The sequence below is a fragment of the Staurois parvus genome, unplaced genomic scaffold (assembly GCF_062004578.1).
Source record: "Staurois parvus isolate SC_StPar_1 unplaced genomic scaffold, SC_StPar_1.0 ptg000911l, whole genome shotgun sequence".
In the NCBI taxonomy this organism is placed as follows: Eukaryota; Metazoa; Chordata; class Amphibia; order Anura; family Ranidae; genus Staurois; species Staurois parvus.
Genome location: NW_028318707.1, coordinates 613,611 through 636,562, shown reverse-complemented (window position 1 = coordinate 636,562; position 22,952 = coordinate 613,611). Strand labels below are relative to the sequence as shown.

Sequence of the window (22,952 nt, the reverse complement as noted above, 5' to 3'; positions counted from 1 at the left end):
ATAATGCACTAGGTGTGTGTGCCACCTGTTTTCTCTCTACCGACTATAGAGGTTAGTGTAGATGTAACATCTGCACAAACACAGCTGAATGTCAAAATTTGACATGCATGCATGAGCGGGTGCACAGATTTGAACACACACACTGCCTGCGTTCGGATCTGTGTACCTGCTTCCCGCACACATGTCAAATTTTGCCATGTGATTGTGTACAGGGAGTGTGCATGAGGCTTTAAATTGGAACTTTAGGTAAAAAAAAAGAAAAATGGTGAATGCTTTGTCTCTTCTGCATTAAAGATACCTACCTGCCTGTCTGCCCCTGTACAGTGAGCTGCGCATGCACAGCTCACTGTACAAATTCGTCAATGCCAGATTAAACAGAACGTCATGCCCATCCAGCCAATGACAGCAGCCAGTAAACAAGACCCCAAAGCCGCCTGCCTGAAGATGTCAGTGGCTGGGCGGGGAGCAGTGTGACGCCGTAAGCCTGAAGCAGAGGTGAGTATAGTCCTGCTTTAGTTAATGGCCATGCCTTAGGTTACCATGGCGCTACATTGTCACTTGTAACAGGCTTAAGCAGGCCATAGATGAGTTGAAAAATCAAACAAAAATTCCTGTTGATCTTCGAATCATTCACTTTTTGCATAATTAGCGTGCCAGCTGTGACACATGATTTTTGTGCCGCAAACGAAGGTTCCTGATCTAGCATGCTGCATTTTTTTTTTTTTTTAGAAAAACAAAACAAATGATGGCACAATCGTATGAGCTATTTTCAATTGATAGAATATTCGGTTTTCGGTTCATCTATAGCTGGCTGTGGGCTCCCCAACGGGGTCAATTTAAAACAGACCATTCAGTTACCTTATAGGTTTGCATAACTGACAATGATATACCTGCTATCATTAAAAAAAATAAATGACGCTTGTGCTCCAGTCAGTGACTTTGCCTAGGCTTTGATGATGTCATCAATCTGCTGCAGGCAGGAGGAATCTTTTCCTCACTCTCCTCTCCCCCACTGACCAGACTGCAACATTGTAACTTTGTAGTGTAGTTAAATGTTAAAGTTTAAAGGGGAACTACTAATACTTGGGTGCTGCCACAATAGCAAATCACAAGCTGAGAGGCATCAGTAAGGGCTGAACAGTGTTAGACATTTGTGAACATAGCCAAGAACTGCACAAGTTTGTGGATGGCTTCTGATTGATCAAATACCTGCACGAGTAGGAACAATGACCCTATAGTTGACAACCCATTTGATCAATATGTCACAAACTGAAAAGTGGATTTTGATCAATTGTTAAAATACGCCCTGAGCGTCATGCAGGCAGCCTGCATGCAGCAGGCGTACGGACACCCACATTTCAAACTGCCTGCACAAACAAGGGCCACACCGAACACAGGGGTGACCCAAGTCTACTCACTATAAGTTAGTGGAACTTCTACAATTACATTTAGACTACAGCAGGAAATTGAAGGCAGCCAATTATCTTCACTCCGTTACGACAAATGTAAACATAAATAGCAGAATCTGGTTGCTATGGTCAACAGGTTTCTCTTTATTCCCACAATGTAAACATGAATGGGAAAAGCTGGTTGCTATGGGTAATGGGGTTCTCTCTGTTCCCACAATGTAAACATGAATGGTAGAATCCGTTTGCTATTGGCAATGGATTCTCTCTGTTCCCACAATGTAAACATGAATGGCAGAATCCATTTGCTATGGGCAACGGGTTCCGTCTGTTCCCACAATATAAACACGTATGGAAGAATCCATTTGCTATGGTTAACGGGTTCTCTGTTTTCACAATGTAAACATAAATAGCAGAATCTGGTTGCTATGGTCAACAGGTTTCTCTTTATTCCCACAATGTAAACATGAATGGGAAAATCTGGTTGCTATGGGCAATGGGTTCTCTCTGTTCCCACAATGTAAACATGTATGGAAGAATCTATTTGCTATGGGCAACCGGTTATCTCTGTTCCCACAATGTAAACATGAATGGCAGAATCCAGTTGCTATGGGCAACGGGTTCTCTCTGTTCCCACAATGTAAACATGTATGGAAGAATCCATTTGCTATGGTTAACGGGTTCTCTGTTTTCACAATGTAAACATGAATGGCAGAATCCGTTTGCTATGGTTAACGGGTTCTCTGTTTTCACAATGTAAACATGAATGGCAGAATCCGGTTACTAGTGCCAACGGGTTCTCTCTGTTCCCACAATGTAAACATGAATGGCAGAATCCAGTTGCTAGTGGCAACGGGTTCTCTCTGTTCCCACAATGTAAATATGAATGGCAGAATCCATTTGCTATGGGCAACAGGTTCTCTCTGTTTCTACAATGTAAGCTTGAATGGGAGAATCTGGTTTCTATGGGCAACAGGTTCTCTCTGTTCCCACAAAGTAAACATGTATAGCAGAATCCATTTGCTATGGGCAACGGGTTCCCTCTGTTCCCACAATGTAAACATGTATGGCAGAATCTGGTTGCTACTGGCAATGAGTTCTCTCTGTTTCCACAATGTAAACATGAATGGCAAAATCCGGTCGCTATGGGCAACAGCTTCTCTCTGTTTCCACAATGTAAACTTGAATGGGAGAATCTGGTTGCCATGGGCAAAAGGTCTCCCCTTAGACTTTCTCCACAGCAAATCTGGAGAACTAAGTGAGCAGTGATCTCATCACACGGCTTCCTAGCAAATCTAGCCTTGCAGCCTCTAACCATTGTGGGATAAAATTTTCATTTGACAGGCACTGAGTGAGACACCCCAAAGTCTGACGAGGACCCCCGAGCCGCCTCAGATCCTCTGAAGCGATCTGTTCCCGCGCAAACTGGAGGCACCCTATAACCTAGAATAGAAGGAACGTGGGCAAACATCGGGTGTGTGCAACCGCGGCGGGGGTGTGGAATCTATTCTACCTCAGCTCTGAGGCACAGAGTCGTCAATGTTATTCTGTGCTCTGCGGGGGAGCGGTTGTGGATGGGCGGTTATGACGAACTGTAACAGTCTGAGGAGCCGTATGAGGGAAGAGGAGCCGTCCTCCATGATTCTCCTCAGGTACTAATTGTGCTTTGTTATAGTGTGGAGACTATCAATGGGGAAAGGGCCGTCTTCAGAGAATGTAGTAAATACATTTAGTATTTGTGTCATGACGTAAAATGTATATAGAACGATTAATATTGTGATTGGTACTTTTTTTTTTTTTTAGGTATTACCTTCATGTATTGGTCTATATTATCATAATATGTATATCTTAGTAAAATTTCAATAAAAAAAAAAATGTAAACATTAAGGCCCCCTTCACACCTTTGCATTCCAGGAACGTACGCAGAAACACGGTTCTGTGCGCATTCTCAGAAAGGTTTATAGCGCTTGTGGCGCCATTTATCAGCGAGCCTTGCTTGTTCTGACACAACAAAATGTGTCATTTAGGCTCCATGTGCACTGCAGCTGATAAACGCACGTTTAGGAGCTGTTTTGCGTTTTTTTCAGCAGCCCCTGAACTCTCCCTAATGTTTTCCTATGTGTCCATGTACACATCGTCGTTTAACCACTTTCCGCCCGCCCTATAGTACAATAACGGGCGCAAGGCGGTTCTCTCGTTCTGATAGGACGTCATATGATGTCCTACCATTCTCACCGCGCATGCGCGGCTCAGGGAGCGCGCAGCGCGGCGATCGCCGGTGCGCTGTGTCCCTCGGACACAGCGGATCACGGAAAGAGCCGAAGATGTCGGCGCGGTCATGTGATCAGCTGTGTCCAATCACAGCTGATCACATGTAAACATGGAAATGCCGGTTATCGGCATTTCTCTCCTCTCGAGCTGTCACGCTGACAGAGGAGAGGAAAACCGGTAATCGGCTTTCCGCGGAGGGGACATGAACACTGATCATCAGGGCACTGATGATCAGTGTGGCCCCAAAAGTGCCACCTGTCAGTGCTCATCAGTGCCACGTGCCAGTGCCCATCAGTGCCACATCAATGCCATATATCAGTGCATACCAGTGCACATCAATGCCACATATCAGTGCCCATCTGAGCTGCCTTTCTATGTCACCCATCAGTGCCACCTATCAATGCCAATCAGTGCCACCTATCAGTGCCAGTCAGTGTCGCCTATCAGTGCCAGTCAGTGCCACCTAACAGTGCCAGTCAGTGCTGCTTATCAGTGCCATATATCAGTGTCATGTATCAGTGTTGCCTTTCAGTGCCCATCAGTGATGCCTGTCAATGCCCATCAGTGCAACCTACCAGTGCCTCCTCATCAGTGCCCATCAGTGCCACCTATCAGTGTCCATCAGTGCAGCCTATCAGTGCCCATCACTACAGCCTCATTAGCGCACATCAGTGAAGGAGAAAAATCACTTATTTACAAAATTGTATAACATAAACTAAGAAAAAACGTTTTTTTTTCAAAATTTTCAGTGGTTTTTGGTTTGTTAAAGAAAAAATAAAAATCCCAGAGGTGATTAAATACCACCAAGAGAAAGCTCTATCTGTCTCAAAAAAATGATAAAAATGTCATATGGGTACAGTGTTGCATGACCACGCAATTGTCATTCAAAGTGTGACAGCGCTGAAAGCTGGAAATTGGCTTGGGCAGGAAGGGGGTATAAGTGCCCTGTAGGCTAGTGGTTAAAGGCAGTTGAGTTTACAGTCTTTTTTGTTTAAAGCACCAAACTTGCGTTCAGGAGTAGATTTTATTAGCGGTTCAAACGCGTGTAAACGCAGCTAACCACGTTTATAAGTGTTTGCGTTTGGAAAATGTTTTTAATTCTTCCATTTCCAGATGCTGCCCAGAGCCTTTTTTTCATCATGAAAAATGCATGCAAAGCGTTTTCCCGGTACTCAAATGGAACCGGTACACCATACTTTGAGGTTTCGCATGAAAGAAAATATGTTAGACACTGCTGCAATAATTTCTGCACAGAAATGAGCTGGAACACAACAAAAAAGACAGCTAATCTCAACACATACTGCTCTCTCTATTTCTCTCTGAAATAGTTAATTTTTGACTGTTTTTCAGTGCATTCTGGGCATTTAGGAAGGTCTCCCGAGGTTATCTTTAGAAGCGTTTTTTAAATGCAAACTCGCATAAACGCGGTATGCAAACATGGCTAAACAGACTTTTTTTAACCTACATTTTCCAGCAGTCAGTTTCCATCGTTCAGAAGTGTTTTCCAAATGTCGCGTGTACCTGGAGCCTAAGAGACCCCGAAATAGCTATCGGACACACATTTTCTGTCAAAACAAGCAAGGCTCACTGACAAATAAAAAGGTTGCAGGAGCTACTTTAGCGCATTTCTCGTGCGTAGTGCAGCCCATTAACGTATATGGGCTGCCCTATGCTGTTTTGTGCCACACACGGAAAAACATACACATGCCCATCGCACAGGTGTGAATGGGGCCTAAAGATGAAATAACACCAAAACTTTTTTTTTTCCTCTATTTTTTTTAACTGGTGGTACAGCCAGTAAGTCTGTTGTTTTTCAAAAGAACAAGTTGTCCTACAGATGTAGCAGTTTGAGGGTTGAGACAACCCATCTGCCACTGGCAGGGGTGCTTACAATGATCAGCTTTTATGTAATCATGTAAAACTTTTATCCCAAAAGGAACAAAAACTGTGAGCTGAAGTTTGGTTTTAATTTGTTAGTGTATCTAAATCTGCTAGTACATCTAAGGCGAGGTTCACACCTATACAGTTTGCATTTGAGCCGTTTCTGCATTGCGTTTTGCGCCTGTGTTTTTGATGCGTTTTGCTTTTTAAAACTTTTTTTCTTGTTGCTAAGCAGATTTAAAATGCAAAACGCAGCAAAAACGCACTACATGCTTTTCTGCAGCAATTCCATTGAGGTCTATAGAAACAAAAATGCAACTTTTTGCATCCAAAAAAGTCCCTGACCATTTCCAAAAAACGCACCGGGTGAAAACGCGGAGATGTGAACATGTCCCATAGGAAATCATGTTAAATGGACTGCTGTGCGTTTCTGAAAAATGCTGCGGAAAACGCTTGGGTGTGAACCTGGGATAACGCTCCCCTCCCCCCAGACTGACAATGCTGCTGCTGTCATCCAGAATGGAGGCAGTCTAATAAAGGAGGTGTGTTACTGGCCAGAATACCAGGTGAAAACAGTAAGTGAAAAGTCTACAAAAGGAAAACTGATGCAGCCACCACATCTAATGATTGGTAAGCTGCAATATATGACATTTTTGATTTTGGGTTTAATACTGTAGACTAGAGGTAGAGGAATAAAGTGTAATAGTCACTTTATTCCTCAGTCCACAGCCTTCCTCTATATATACAGCTAGGGATGCACCGAAATTTCGGTGGCCGAAACATATTGGCCGAAAATATGAATGCCGATAGGAAACATTTAGCGGATACAGGTGGCTGTGTGCACTGCAGATGGGGGGAGGGGGGCAGCCATTTAAAGGCAGGAGAGGAGCAGTGTATACAGCTAAATGTCACTGAGGGTTTTTAAATGTAATTACCGGCTTTTTTTTTTCTTCACTATAGCTCCAAAAAGGAGCTGTCATTTTCCCCACTGCTAAAGGAAACAAGGGGGCGGGGTACTGGGTAATTTCACTGGGTGACACCGCCCCTTCGTTCTTTCAGCAGCGGGAGAATGACAGCTCCTTCTTAGAGCTATAGTGAAGGAAACAAAAAAGCCGTTGAGGGAGACTGAGTGTATACACTGCTCCCACACCGTATACACTTCTCCTCTCCTGCCCTCTCCTTGCATATACTGCCCCCACCCCCTACAAAGACTACCTGTCACTCATATACTATCACATAGGGGACTATCGGTTCCCTCTGTGATAGTAATAAAATCATAAGTAAAAAAACAAATAAGAATACACATTAAAGTAAAAAACAATGCGAGCCTCCACACCCCCACATAAGCAGACATTGCGGTTTTGGCCATGTGCAATCTGAATTTTCGATATCGGTTTCGCCACCAGAATTTTAATTTCTGTGCACCGCAATAGCAGCCTATTCCTGCAGCCACATGCTTTTCTCCTCACATGCAATGCAAGATTGATAGCTCTACATTGTACATGAGGGACCGCCTACAGCCTGTAGTGCCAGGATGAAGAGTGTTGGAGCCTGCCAAGAATATACGGTGATAAAGCTTCTTCCGCTACCCCCTAAAAATAACAAGCATTTAACCCTTGTAGTGTTTGGGATGCTCTGCTGCAAGGGCTTTTTTTCTTCATCCCAGAATTGGGTTCAACCTCTTGGTGCCAGTCCCTTTATTTCCTTTATTAATCTTCCTTCTCTGGACTCTGTACAGTTCCAGCACATGCTTCCTGAGGATTTGTTGCCAGAACGAGACCATATATTGGAGATGTGCCTGATCCAGAGTTTTGTAAAGTGGTAGAATTATTGCCTTTTCTCTTGAGCAGATACCTTTTTAAAGTAGAACTATAGGCAAAAGTTTTTGTTTGTTTTGGAGAGAGCAAGTGAGGACTATAACCCCGTCTGATTTTTTTTCGCCATCTGTGTCCCAGTCGGGAAATTTACCTTCACTTCCTGTTCCATAGCCAAACAGGAAGTGAGAGGAAAATTAAGGGAATTCTTGACGACCCCCAGGTCACCAGAACTGGTGTCTCAATAGGAAGATATCCCCTCTACTACTTTTCTGGGGACAACCCAAAATTTGGGATTTTCTTTTGCTTTCACTATTATTGATACTGGTAAACAAATAGAGAGGGTGAATCTCTCTAACATAGACATAGACAGCAATAAAAACTGATAGGTATTCTAATCCATCTCCACTCTATCCAAAACTATAAAATATGTTTTGCCTTTAGTTATACTTTATTGCATGCTAATAGTCTAATAGCCTTGCTTTCTGCAGTTTGGCATTGAATGCTATTGCTGAGCCTAGGGATGTGCAAATTATATCACCCGACGCCTAGGACATGCAGTTCCTAACACCGAGCAGCAGGGTTTCCTTTTTTTTTTTTTGCCCTGGCAATCCCCAACAATTCACGTTTTAAGCAGAAATTATCAAGTGGCTGAAGAGGAAAGACAGCGCTGCCCACTGGACACTTACACAGGACAACCTGGATACATCCCCACCTGCAGGTCCAACACTCAGACTGGCCCTCATGCCTGCCAGGCGTTAGTGACAGGGCCTGAGACCCCCCCTTCACCTGTAGGCCAGGGCCTGAGACCCCCCCTTCACCTAATATCACTTCTACTGGGGACACTGCTCCCTGATCCTGACTCTCCAAACTCTGACCCAACATATCACTTATGCTGTGAAGGACAATGACACCTTCCTGATACCCCTTATTATCACTTTTTTTTTTACATTTAACCCTGCTGTGGGTAATCAGCAGGTTTTACTTTTATTTTTGCCCTGGTTATTGAACAGCCACTCAATCACTTCTGCAGAAGGGGGTCAGTTGTAGGGCCCGAGAGCGCTGCAATGGCAACACAATGGCAATGGCAACTGATGTTGTTCCTCCCTTTCTGTTACCCTGGAAACCAAAAACAACAAAGATTGTATCACTTCTGGTTTCGGGTCTTTGTTTACCTGGCTGTTAGCAGCCAGGAAAGCAGCCAGTCAGACCGATCTGTGTCTGATCGGCGGCATTGTATGCCAGAGGAGAAATATGGGATCTAATAGACCCCATATTTCTCTATAAAGAGGACCTGTCACAGCTAATACACAAAAAAAAGAAAATTAAAGAACGTGTAAAAAAAGTTTTAGATAAAATAAATGATAAAAATTAAAAAATAAACTTAAAGCGCCTCTGTTCCCCCGTGCTTATGTGCAAATGTGAGCATGCATGCGGACATAAGTCACACTTGCATATGTAAACGATGATAGCAGCACACTTCTCTGGTATTGTTGCAAATGTCAGAGCAACAGCAATAATTCTAGTGTAGAGGAAGATGAAAGAAAGAGCGCACAAACCTTGCGCATTACCTCAATAAATAGTGACTGATTTTATTAATAAGGAAATATACTCACAAAATGATTGTATAACAGGCATAAGTAACCATAATCCAAACAGGGTTACAGGTAAATCAAAAAGGAGGGGGGATGAAGGCTAACGCGTTTCGAAGGGTGCTCCCTTCTTCATCAGAGCTGGGTTTGGCAGATAGAAACTTCAGTATGGCAGAGTTCCCATGGCAAGGAGATATTCAGCCACTGAGTGTCAGTATTACAGCAGTTCAGCCTGTTTAGTCAATATTTATTGAGGTAATGCGCAAGGTTTGTGCGCTCTTTCTTTCATCTTCCTCTACAGTTTTATTAAGCTTCCCCAGCTTCATGATAGAGCTGCACAACCTCTGATCACCAGTGGATGAATACACAACACGCTGCTTGTCACTAACGCCTGTTTGATCTGAGTCCTTGAGCGCAGGAGATAATGGATCTTTGGTGGCAATAATTCTAGTGCCAGACCTCCTGTGTAAATCTACACTGGTAACCTGTAAAAGGCGTTTAAAGCATCGCCTATGGAAAATTTTGAGTACCATAGTTTGGTGCCATTCCAGGGGCATACGCAATTTTAAAGTGCGACATGTTTGGTATCTATTTACTTGGCGTAACATCATCTTTTATGTTACCCAAAATTGGGTATTATATTGTGTTTGTTTGCAATAAAAATTCAATAAAGTGTATTTTTTCAAAACATTGTGTGCGTATATATATATATATATATATATATATATATACACACCGTATTTTCCGGCGTATAAGGCGACTGGGTGTATAAGACGACCCCCTAATTTTCCAGTTAAAACATAGGTTTTGGGCTATACTCGCTGTATAAGACTACCCCCCTTCCGAGACAACACCATTTAAAAACATCAGATTTTTTAATTGAAATTTTTATGACTTACTTAAAATCCTTCAAAATCCTCATGTTCATCCTCTGACATCATAAGTTCATGAATGACATCTTGTGATACATTTGTTAGACAGTCATCATATGGATCAAATTCCAAATCAGATGGTTACCGCTAGATGTGCGGTAATATGGTAGCTTTGGCTACATACAGTATACAGTATATATACAGCCCCCTGGATGTGCAGTAATGTATATACAGTATACCGCGCTGAGCCAAGCTGGCTCAAAACAAATGTCCCTGTGACAGATTGGATGTGTGGTATATACAGTATACTGAGCCAAGCTGTTTCAAAACGTACCGGTACATCCCTACGGTAATCAGACCGCTGGATGTGTATATGTACAGTAGCTGAGGCTACATACAGGCAAAATTTTAGTTTTTTTCAGGTATTTACCAAAACATATTCAAGCTATAGTTATATAATGGATATATAATGGGCTGAAAGTGCACACTCTCTGGTTTAATTTGAGGGTATGTACATCCAAATTGGAGGAGGGGTTTAGGAATTACAGCTTTTAGGCTTCATGTATACGAGCAGCTCCTAAACTTGAGTTTACAAGCTTTTGGTAATATTTTGCCAAAGCTCCTAAACTCAACTCCATAAAAGCCTATGTGTCCCTGTACATATAGGCTTTTAGCAGAGTTTAGGAGCTGCCGCGTTTAGGTGAGGTTAAACCTTCCTCTCCTGAATGCGGAAGAATCACGTTCAGGATAGGAACGTTTTGACTGCCTACTGCGGTTAGAGCGCAAATTGTAGCAAAACCTCGGTACCACGGTTTTGTCACACTTTGCGTTTTCCCAGGGCCGGTGGTCAAGGTAGGCTCGTGTATATGGAGCCAAAGTGTGATATTTGCATTTGGAATCTATTGCTGTGAACCTACATCATGCGTTCAAAGGAGCTGTCCATGCAAGTGAATCAAGCCATTGTAAGACTTCAAAAATGAAACAAATCCATCAGAGAGATAACAGCAACATTAGGAGAGGCCAAATCAACAGTTTGGTACATTCTGAGTAAAGAAGAATGCACTGGTGAGCTCAGCAACGTAAAAAGGCATGGACGTCCACGGAAGACAACAGTGATGGATGATTGCAGGATCCTCTCTATGGTAAAGAAAAACTCATTCACAACATCCAGACAAGTGAAGGACACTCTCCAGGAGGTGGGCGTATCATTGTCAAAGTCTACAATCAAGGGAGGACTTCAGGAGAGCAAATACAGAGGGTTCACCACAAGATGCAAACCATTCATAAGCCTGAAGAATAGAAAAGCCAGATTAGACTGCCAAAAACATCTAAAAAAGCCAGACCAGTTCTGGAAAAGCATTCTTTGGACGAATGAAACTAAGATTAATCAAGAATGATGGGGAAGGCTTGGAAAAGCTCATGATCCAAAGCTCAAAATGTCATTTGTAAAACATGGTGGAGGCAGTGTGATGGCATGGGCATGCATGGCTTCCAGTGACACTGGGTCATTGGTGTTTATTGATGATGTGACAGAAGCAACCACATGAATTCTGCAGTGTTTAGAGATATACTGTCAGCCCAGATTCAGCCAAATGCAGCAGAGTTGATTGGATGGCGCTTCACAGTACTGATGGACAATGATCCAAAACACATTTCAAAAGCAACCCAGGAGCTTTTTAAGGAAAAGAAGTGGAATATTCTGCAATGGCTGAGTCAGTCACTTTATCTCAACCCAATTGAGCATGCATTTCACTTGCTGAAGGCAAAACTAAAAGTAGAAAGACCCACAAAGAACAACTGAAGACAGCTGCACTTAGAGCCTGGCAAAACATCAGAAAGGAGGAAGCCCAGTCTTTGGTAATGTCCATGGGTCGCAGACTTCAGGCAGTCATTGCCAGTAAAGGATTCTCAACAAAATATTAAAAATGAACATTTTATTTATGATTATATTCATTTGTTCAATTACATTTGAGCCCCTGAAAATGGAGGGACTGTGTATAAAAATGATTGCAGTTCCTAAAATTTGTACTTGATATTTATGTTCAACCCCTTGAATTAAAGCTGAAAATCTGCACTTCAAATTCATTTGGATTGTTTTGATTTAATTTATTCTGGTGGCATACAGAGCCAAAAGTATGAAAATTTTGCCTGTGTCCAAATATATATAGACCTAACTGTATATACACACTATATTGCCAAAAGTATTGGGCCACCCCTCCAATTCAGGTGCTCAGTGAATTCAAGCGTGGTACCGTGATAGGTTGCCACCTGTGCAACAAGTCCATCTGTTACATTTCCTGGCTACTAAATATTCCACGATCAAATGCTAGTGGTATTGTAACAAAGTAGAAGCAACTGAGAACAACAGCAACTCAGCCACGAAGTGGTAGGCCATGTAAAATGACAGAGCGGGGTCAGTGCATGCTGAAGCACACAGTGCGCAGAAGTCACCAACTGTCTGCAGAGTCATAAGCTAAAGACCTACAAACTTCGTGTGGCCTTCAGATTAGCACAACAACAGTGTATAGAGAGCTTCATTGAATGGGTTTCCATTGCTGAGCAGCTACATCCAAGCCTTACATCCCCAAGTGCAATGAAAAGCATCAAATGCAGTGGTGTAAAGCATGCCGCCACTGGACTCTAGAGCAGTGGAAATGTGTTCTATGGAGTGACCAGTCACGCTTCTCTGTCTGGCAATCCGATGGACATGTTTGGGTTTGGCAGATGCCAGGAAAGATGTACTTGCCTAACTGCTTTGTGCCAAGTGTAAAGTTTGGTGGAGGGGGGATTATAGTGTGGGGTTGTGTTTCAGGGGTTGGGCTTGGCCTCTTAGTTCCAGTGTAGGGAACTCTTAAGGCGTCGGCATACCAAGACATTTTGGACAATTTCATGCTCCCAACTTTGTGGGAACAGTTTGGGGATGGCCCCTTCTTGTTCCAACATGACTGCGTACCAGTGCACAAAGCAAGGTCCATAAAGACATGGATGAGCGAGTTTTGGGAGGAGGAACTTGACTGGCCTGCACAGAGTCCTGACCTCAGCCCGATAGAACACCTTTGGGATGAATTAAAGCGGAGACTGCAAGTCAGGCCTTTTCGTCCGACATCAGTGCCTGAGCTCACAAATGCGCTTCTGGAAGAATGATCAAACATTCCCATAGACACCCTCCTAAACCTTGTGAACAGCCTTCCTAGAAGCTGTATAGCTGTAAAGGGCGGGACAACTCAATATTGAACCCTACGGACTAACATTGGGATGCCATTAAAGTTCATGTGTGTGTAAAGGCCGGGGTTCCAATACTTTTACATATAATGTTTGGGGGTTATAAGTAATTTTCTAGCAAAAGAATGCAGATTTTTACATGTAGAAGAAAAATGTCTGAATTTGCCCAGTAGGGAATACTGAACACCCAAGTGCATCCGTGTACAAGAGTAACCTAAAAAATTGTTCTCTCTTTGGGTCCGGTGCCTCATTTACTCACTCAGTAGATGCACATGTCCTGAGCATTAAGAGAGGGAGAAGGAGATAAACAGCACAATGTTTAAAACATAAAACGTTTAAGTCTCCACAAAGCCCCTTTCATTTTTAAAAGCCCCAAACATTACTAAAAGCACCTCTGCCTAATAAAGAACATCAACCCTCCTTCCTGTCAATACATACCTTATTTTAATAAAGTTTTGGTTAAATACATATATTTTTTTATCAGGATAATTGGATTCTCAAGAGGGACAAGTAGATTGGGACCTTGATTTTGTCCCTTGGGCAAGTAGTTTTTAAAAAAATGTCCACAACCCCATGAGCCTTTGATCTACTAAGACCCCAGATTATTTTCAATTTTTAATATACCCCCAGAGGTTCTCCCCCTAACAAGTAACTTGCATTCATATTTTTAGCCCCCAAGTGCGCTACTTTACATTTTTATACAATAGACCTTATTTTTATGTAGCTGCCACCACCTTATTTTATCAAGGTTTGTATTCTGATGAAGCTGCTGAAATGAACAGGCCCTAAGTCCTGGTTCACGTCGAATGCGACTTCAAAATGGTGCGATTTGGTCCCATTTAAAACGTGACTTCAAAGTAGCGCTGATATAGACACAGGTGCGATTTCAGTGCCATTTACCTTATAGTCTATGAGAGTTAAATTGTACTGAAGTGTTGAAAAAGTAATGCAGGAACTAGTTTTCAAATTGCACGACTTGAAATTGCCCCTATTAAGAAAGTGCCATAGAAATACATTAGATGTGACTCCAGGTGCGATTTGTAAATGGCATGTCACACCTGAAGTTGCAGCGGTGTGAAGCAGGTTCTTTGTAAAGTGTGTGACCACCACCCTAATCGACATAAGGGTGCAAGATGCTACTTTAAGTTGTATTTTATTTCAGTTTTAATGCTGTTTTAATATGTGCACAAATAAAGATTGTATTTTTTAAGAAAAATGTTTTGATGTGGTGCCCATAAAGGCGATGGACTGTGGTCCAGTGTGTTCTTGTACCTTTGTCTGCCCTATCAGTCTGGCTTTTAGTTTGTTGGAATCCCAATAAATAACATTGTGGATTAAAAAAAAAAATGGTGGGTCGAATTAATTTTTGTTTGAAGTTCAATCATTACAATTTTGAAAACAGGGTGGGTTTGTTTACATTTGGATTTGAAACATACTTGAAACTTATGTTAGAAAGTCATAATTAGTACCAACTATCAAGTAATGTCCTATAGAACTGGAGTTAAAGTAATACTAAAGTCTTGTTTTTTTTTGTTTTGTTTTTTTTTTTTTTTATAATAAAATGTCATATTTACCTGCCCTGTGCAGTGGTTTTGTACAGAACAGCCCAATTTCTTCTCTTCTTGGGTCCCCTGAAGGTGCTCCTGGCCCCTCCCTCTTGTCTGGTGCCCCCACAACAAGCAGCTCCTGGCCCCTCCCTCTTGTCTGGTGCCCCCTCAGCAAGCAGCTTGCTATGGGGGCACCTGAGCAGACGTGCTCACTAGCCGCGGCTCTGCATGTTCATTCACACACAGAGCCAATGGCTTCCTCTGCTGCCTCAGGCAATCAGGAGTGAGAGCCCCAAGAGAACTGAGGCTCATGTGGACATTGCTGGATCACAGTGGGAGACAGGTAAGTGTTGGGGGGGGATGGGGCCGCTTATGCCCACAGAAGGTTTTTTTATCTTCATGCATGAAGGCAAAAAACCTTGAGCCTTTACAACCACTTTAAAGTGGTAGTAAAAAGTCATGCACATTAGAAAAAAGAAATCTTCCTCCAAGTTAAGAGCATAATGTGCCAGTATGCTCCAGATACTAGCATATTATGAAATACCTCAAAATGAAGCCCTCCAGTGGCGCTCTGTCACTGCTGCAGAGGCTTCCAGCTTCACCCAGTCTTCCTTTTGGGTTCCCGGACTGTGGCCGTTTGAACGGCCGAGCCATGATGATGTCACTCCAGAGCATGCTCGCAGTGTTTATTACCACTTTAGGAAACAACAATTGCTGTTGGTCAAAAACATGTATTTTTTCCTCAGTTTTTTTGTTTGCTTCCTGTGTAGCACTAAGCTGGTGAAGTGGTCACAGTATTCGGGCCCATTCCTGCTTGTTACTTTTCCTTCTGTAAATTATATCACATTATAAAACTCTTTGTATAAATGCTACATTATCTATAATGGCCATCAGTGTTCAGGATCATGTGTGAGAGCTGCAATGTGGAAGGTCATGGAGAATAACTGAAGAATCCTAAACAAGAGATTTTATAAGTATCAGAAAGGGATGAACAGGTGTCAGGGAACTCTCAAAAAAAAAAAAATCACAGCTGGGCCAGTGAGTCTTCCTGTGACCTCCCCACTTCATGTACAGGAGAGAGCATTACGCAAGGAGCTACAGTATTTCACAGTCTTGGATTTAATAGACACGGAAGGGCTGTCCCTTGCAAAATGGCCGTACCATAACTAAGAAATATGTTAAGATGTATTTGTCTTTAGGTTGAGAAAAAAAGTTCTAAAGTACCCTCATGACCCTTTATTACTTGAGGTGGTTCTCTGATGTGATTAGTCACGGCTGGCGATAATGATTGTTGAATACATATAATTCATGTGCTCATGTTGTGCATTAGTCTTTTTCAAAAGAGTGGTGCTAAAACAGACTGTAAAGTGTAGTAACCTCAAACAGCTGAACAGATTTCAGTCTACTGAAGTCAAACCACTGAGAAAAGAATTTTGATTATTAGCTTGGTGAAGTGCCTAAACTACTTTCTGAAATGATATCCTGATGTCCGTTTGTATTGCACCTGCCTACACCTGCCAGATTATATGCCCACTGTCCCTGTCCACTTTCACTTTCAGAATAGAATTGAATAGAATGACTTTATTGTCATGGTACAAAAATACACTGCAAAATAATGATACTACTAGAGCCTAGTATGCATGATGAAAACCCTACTCGTGGTGCTTGGGGGTTGGTATGTAAAACTGCAAAGTATATTTTAACCTACTTACAGTGTTGTGAAAAAAATATTTGCCCCTTTCCTGATTTTTTTTTTTTGAGTATTTTTCACACCTAAATGATTCTGATCAAACAACTTTTAATATTACACAAAGATAACCCGAGTAAATACAAAATGCAGTTTTTAAATGATGATTTCATTTATTAAGGGAAAAAAAGCTGTCCAAACCTGCTTGGCAGGTGAAAAAGTAATTGTCCCCTAAACTCCCTGCTTCATAACCCAAGTGTGCTTGAGCTTGAGGTCATGAACTGATGGCCGGACATTCTCCTTCAGGATTGTCTGCTAGAATGCAGAATTCATGGTTCCATCAATTATTGCAAATTTTCCAGGTTCTGAAGGGGGTTTTATACACAATCCAGTGGCTGTAGCCACTGCTGGAGGAATCAGTCAGGTGGCTCTGCTGCCGCCTATTGCTGCAACAGCCTCCGGTTTTGGTGCCCCCCTTCCCCACATGTATTCGGGCTCCGCTTGCCCATCTGCTTACCCAGAGAGAGCCATGTTGGGTGCAGGGAAGAGAGGAGAGCAGACGAATGTCTGCTTGCCTCCCCTTCTTTGTGTGACCTGGAAGGCGACATCCATGACATCACTTCCGGGTCACGGCTGCCACTTTCCTGGCTAGAAAAGCCAAAGAAAGATGTATTGCAATGCGGTTTGCATTGCAATACATCTAATGGATCACAGAGGAAACATGCAGGGACTGAAAGACCTTGCATGTCTCAATAAAGAGAACCTGTCATCAAAAAATCATCACATAGGGGACTTTGCGACCCCTCTGTGATGAAAACAAAAAGGAAAAAAAAAATTTTTTTTGTATAAAAATAAAACTACACCCAAGCACATAACATGCCCCCCAAAACAATTTTTGAGCTCCCACCTCCACATATACACACATAAACTCACACGTTGGGGCGCTTACACATGAAAGCTTTGATTGCGATACACGTGTTACATATCGCGGCACACGCTGGTGTGAGAACAATAATTCTAGCACCAGACCTCCTCTGTACTCTAAACTGATGACCTGTAGGGGTTTTGAAATGTCGTCTATAGAGAATATAGGGTACTGAAGTTTTTTTTGCCATTTCATAGGTGCACACAAATTTAAGCTTTCAAATGTTGAGTATCTATTTACTCGACACAATCTCGTCTTTTATATTTCACCAAACATTTTGATAATTTATTGCATTTCTTAGACCTTTGCAATAATATTGTGTGACATAAAAAACTACCACAATTTTATTCCTTAGGGTGTCTGCTTTCAAAAATATATATAATGTTTGGGGGTTTTGTGTGATCTTCAGGCCTAAAATGATTTTCTAAACGTGTGCAAACAAAATTAGCAAAAACGGCTCTGTCAGCGAAAGGGTTAAATAATACGGGGGGGGGGGGTTATTGATTTGTTTGTAATATTTTTTTATACTAACAAAGTCTATATTGTTATTGCATTTTGAGGCCGCTTGTGTCCATTTAGGCAGCTACTGTATGCTCTGGTGGCCACAGTCCTTTATGTGACCTGGATTTGACTGTGATTTTTTTTCTCTAAAAATCAGGACTGGATGCGGCAAGTGAAATTTAACTCAGCTTTCAAAAAATGTGGTTAATCACAGTTCGTTCATAATTTAGAAAGGAGGGGGGGAGGTTTAATTACTTTTTCACATAGGGCCAGGCAGGTTTGGACAGTTTTTTTCCCTTAACCTCCCTAGCGGTATTCCCGAGTGTAGCTCGGGGTAAAATATCAGTGCCAAAAGCGGTAACCCCGAGCTACACTCGGGCTTACCATGCGGCGCTGCATAGGGAGTCCCTGCAGAGCTTACCTTGTCCTTCGCTCACGCGATGTGTCCCCTGCAGCGTCCCCGGCCATCTCCTCCGGCCAATGCCGGCATCTGGCTTCTGTGTTCCCGTCCCTGTGACGTCGGGATGTACGGGCGCCTGCGGCGGCGGGAAATTTGAAAATTTTAAAAAACGTCATTTACAAACACATTTTTCATAGTAAATCATTGCTGTTTCAACCCATTTTACATAGATATTGTCCCTAGTGCTTTGTCCGGCGCCCTGCCTGCATTTTGTCTGTTCTTTCTGCCTGGAAACTTAAAAACGTCCATGGCGTCCAAAAAGCGTCCCTTTAGGTCAAAAGCGGGTTTAGATCAGCTAGAGAACAGCGATAGTAAATCAGAACCACTTGCAGAATTGAGTGATAATGATTCGTGGGGGAAATTCCTCATCAGACACTGAAAATGATTTTGCGACTTTGCTCAGCAATGTACAAACTTGGCGCTCTATTTCAAATTTCAGTGTTTTCGGTATGATTATATTATTGAATTAAATGTATTATTATTATATTATTATTTTTTATGATTATTTATTAAATTATAATTTAGTGTTTCAAATTTTATCCTACCCGGGATGTTTAATAGACTCTTGTTCGGACAGATTTCAGTGAGTTATTCCTAAAAATTACAGCCTACAATAAAAAAACTACATATTTCCATGCAAAATAATGGTACCGCTTTCAGCACCAAAAATCTGAAATAATCATACCGCTAGGGAGGTTAATAAATGCAGTCATCATTTAAAAACTGCATTTTATATTTACTTGGGTTCAGGGGCGGACTGACAACTCATGGGGCCCCCGGGCAATAGGGGATCATGGGGCCCCTGTGTCCTTGCCCAAACTCAAAAAAGCCTATGAAAAAGGTACCAGGGGCATCTCATGGGGCCCCCTACTGACCCCGGGCCCTCGGGCAGTGCCCGAGTTTCCTAATGGTCAGTCCACCCCTGCTTGGGTTATCTTTGTGTAATATTAAAATTTTTTGATCTGAATCATTTAAGTGCGAGAAATATGAGAAAAAAAAAATCAGGTAGGGGACAAATACTTTTTCACATCACTGTAGCTCACCTGACTGCATAGTCCATATATTCAAAAGGTGAATTTAGCCATTAATTAATAGAAGAATTGCTGCCATTAGTCTGCAGTGTCTTGGTAGGAAGAAATTTGGTGATACCTGTTTGCTCTTTCTGAGCTAAGTAACCTGATCAAAAGTCTTTCGATGTTGAACATATGTTGGTTGCCATTTTCAGTTTTCTGCTGAGAGATTCAAACTCCTGCAAATACTCGGCTGCTCGTAAAAGAGAAAGGTGTCAACAGCAGACACCCTGTCTCCATGTCACTGGGTCGTACTGCTGCCTTTGGTGATAGAAAAGCCTTGAAAGTTTACAGTACAGAGGGTGCTTGCTATCCATGCTTGTTAGATGATTTAATAACAGTCTATCACTCATTTTGACTTTATACGAATGTAGAGACATTGCCAAGAACAGTTTGTTTTCCATCTTTCTTCACAGATGAAGTAATCGGTGTGTATTGTTATGATATTGATTAAACTGTCTGCCCACAGTCAGATGGCTTGCTTGCTAGATCAATCACACTGGATGGTTGTTAGTAAATTTAGTTGATGTGTTAGATCAAAAATTTGACTGCAGATTGCTGACTGTGTATTGATGATAGACTTTTTTTTTTAACCACATTTGATAAAACAAAAATAGTTTTCAGGAGTATTTAGAATTTGTACACTTATACCTTTTTAGAAGTCACATGAACACATTTTTTTCCAAGTGTTTCCAAAGTGTTTGCAAGTTTTTTCTATTAATACAGTCTTCTTTTTTTTCTTTTGACATTATCTGACTTCCTCTCTGCCTGAGACAGTCATGGAAGCTTTGTATTCATTCAGAGAATACAAAGCTGCCAACGAATAGCTGAGCAGCGCTCAGTCCGACTCTGTTTTGTTCCAGGTGTGGGAAGGGAAGTTTCTATCCCACTGCCAGAAAAAAAGAGTTGTGTACGCTATGTACCTCAGACTAGATACAGTTTATACAGCGCGCCCTGCGGGCACACCTGTTGCTATAGAGAATAATTCATATAGGTTAGCTTGACCCAAAGAAAGTAATTTAAATGACAATAAAGTGGTGATTAACTTTAAGTAATTTCCAATTAAAAATACACTTATTGTGTTGTTCACCTGTATTTGGAGCCTGAAATGACGAGGGTGGACTTTTGCACAGTTCCCGTCCACGCAACCCTGGATAGTGAGACAAGGACTACAGGAGCAAAAGAAAGGCACAAGCATCAAGGTGTAGCCCTTGTGAGTAGGAATTTGAGAGCGGTGGTATCTGGTGAGCAGAGGCTCAGCTGGTGATGTGCTGAGATGGCTCCATGTTCAGTACACTGGGACGTAAACAGAATCAGACTCAGGAACAAGCAGAGGTCAGGCAGCGCCAATCAGGCAGCAAGGTACAGAGACGCTAGGCAGAAGCGAGATCAGTAGTCTGGGCCAGGGTTGGTAACGGAGGCAGGTAGCAAACATGGGAAGGTAATAATAATCCAAGAGCAAGGACAGAACAGAATCACGGATGTAGATCAACACTAGATCACAGGGAAAAGGCTGAAAACCATACAGCACAGGACCAGTGCTCACACAGGCGGGCAAATGAGTAATATGTCTTCTATGCTTATGCCCACGTGCACGCGCATTTGCCAAACAGCAAATCCTTTCCCAATGACTGGTGCTGCATTCCTGACAGATTGCTTCAGAATATGAAGATACTTTAGTCTGTTTGCAAGATCCATAAAGGCATGCTTTGATGAGTTTTATATGGGAGAACTCAAGTGGTCTCTCTTATATTTGTTCATATGTTATTTTTATGCTGTCTGCATGTATTTTTAGAACACTGTACACAGGCCACTGAGGGTTTGTGACTTTTATCTGGAGACTTTCTCTTTGACTGGTGTTGCATTAGTCCTCCCCCTGACCACTCCTGCATCGGTGTCATCAATGGGGGTGTGTGGCTTGACATATTACTATTTAGTCAGGTGAAGTAGCATGCGACACCAGCCTTAGCTCTGAGGAAGGAGGCCAGTTTCCCCGAAACGCATCGGTTGACTTTGTGATCCACTTACCTGCTGGGATGGAATAGCGGATGAATGTACTTCGTGCTTTTGCATACATACTTTCAGCCTACTGGGCTTGTGAGCATAATTTTAAGGTTTTTTAGAATAAAGTGCCTTAAGATAATTCACTAGACATTTGTGCCCTTTTTGTTTTTTTGTTTTTTGGCCTGCACAAAATCCTGATGTCAACTCCACTGAAAACACAGCTTGATTTAATTGAAATGCTGATTGCGAACCCCGTCTTCTCGTCCTGCCTAAGGCTGGCCATACATTATACAATTTTCTTGAGATTTTTGGTTTAGATTTACCAAAAACCATATAATAGGAGGTCAAACCTAACAACACTTTCAATTGTATCCAATTAGGCAGGCTCTTGCACTACATAGTTGAAGGTAAATCTAAAGGAAATTGAGCAGGAAATGGACAGAAAATTGTATAGTGTATGGCCAGCCTAAGGGCCTGTTCATACTATGTGAAGTTACCTGCATTTTGCCTCATTGATAAATGCAGGTAACTGCAATGACACATAGAAAATACGTTTTCTATGTGGTATGTTCAGACCAGAACACTGTATTTCTCTGTTTTCCAGAGATGTGCAATATTATGCAACATGTTTGCATAATATTGCACCTAACTGGGTGGCCCTTGCATGTCATCGTACAGCAAGTGCAACCCACCATGGTACTGTGTGGTGACATGAAGAAGTGCACTTCAAATAAAACTGACACAAAAAATAAAAAAAGGGAACTGTGTAAAAAGAAATGTGCTCCCTGCATCCTTAGGGCATTATCTATAGGGTCACCTGTAGTGCATGTAAAACACTTGCACCAAAACTCAAGAGGGAGTTCCACATTCCATATCATTTTTTTTTTTTTTTACAAAAAATAACAAATGCACTCATATTGCAAAAGGTAAGAAGCAGTAGTCGAGCATATTTTAAATCACAGAATACACAAGCCCTGATGAAGGAGGAGGGTCTGAACCCCCACACATGTTGGCTTTCTTTCTACTGATTATCTAATACCGCATCATTTTGGACTCGAGCCAAGGGTGGTGCTCTTACTGCTTCTTGTATATTTGGACTTTTCTCAAGGCCCCCATGGGTTTCTGGGTGTCCTGGTATACAGTGCCTTGAAAAGTATTCATACCCCTTGAAATTTTCTACATTTTGTCATGTTACAATCAAAAACGTAAATGTATTTTTTGGGATTTTATGTGATAGACCAACACAAAGTGGCACATAATTGTGAAGTGGAAGGAAAATGATAAATCGTTTTCAAATATTTTTACAAAGAAATATCTGAAAAGTGTGGGGTGCAGTTGTATTCAGCCCCTTTACTCTTATACCCTTAACTAAAATCTAGTGGAACCAATTGCCTTCAGTAGTCACCTAATTAAATACATTACACCTGTGTATAAATACAGCTGTTCTGTGAAGTCCTCAGAGGTTTGTTAGAGAACATTAGTGAAGTGTACATGAGCAGCCTCACAGTAGTCAGCAAATTTAATGAGACTGGACTCTGATAATAGAAGATCTAGCACCTCTCTTTATACAGTTAGGTCCATATATATTTGGACACAGGCATAATTTTCATACTTTTGGCTCTGTATGCCACCAGAATAAATTAAAACAAAACAATCCAAATTAATTTTGAAGTGCAGACTTTCAGCTTTAATTCAAGGGG

At 41.9% G+C, this 22,952-nt stretch overlaps 1 long non-coding RNA gene across 1 annotated transcript in view; it reads right to left on the bottom strand.

Annotated features, from left to right (window-relative positions):
* LOC149442118 (uncharacterized) overlaps positions 1-20,773 on the bottom strand; it is a 46,863-nt gene extending 26,090 nt beyond the window's left edge. Inside the window, exons 1-2 of the long non-coding RNA XR_016307228.1 lie at positions 20,339-20,773; positions 18,140-18,254 (exon numbers count right to left, since the gene is read on the bottom strand). This is a non-coding gene — a long non-coding RNA (uncharacterized LOC149442118). The remainder of the gene's footprint in view (positions 1-18,139; positions 18,255-20,338) is intronic.
* Positions 20,774-22,952: the final 2,179 nt, after the last annotated feature.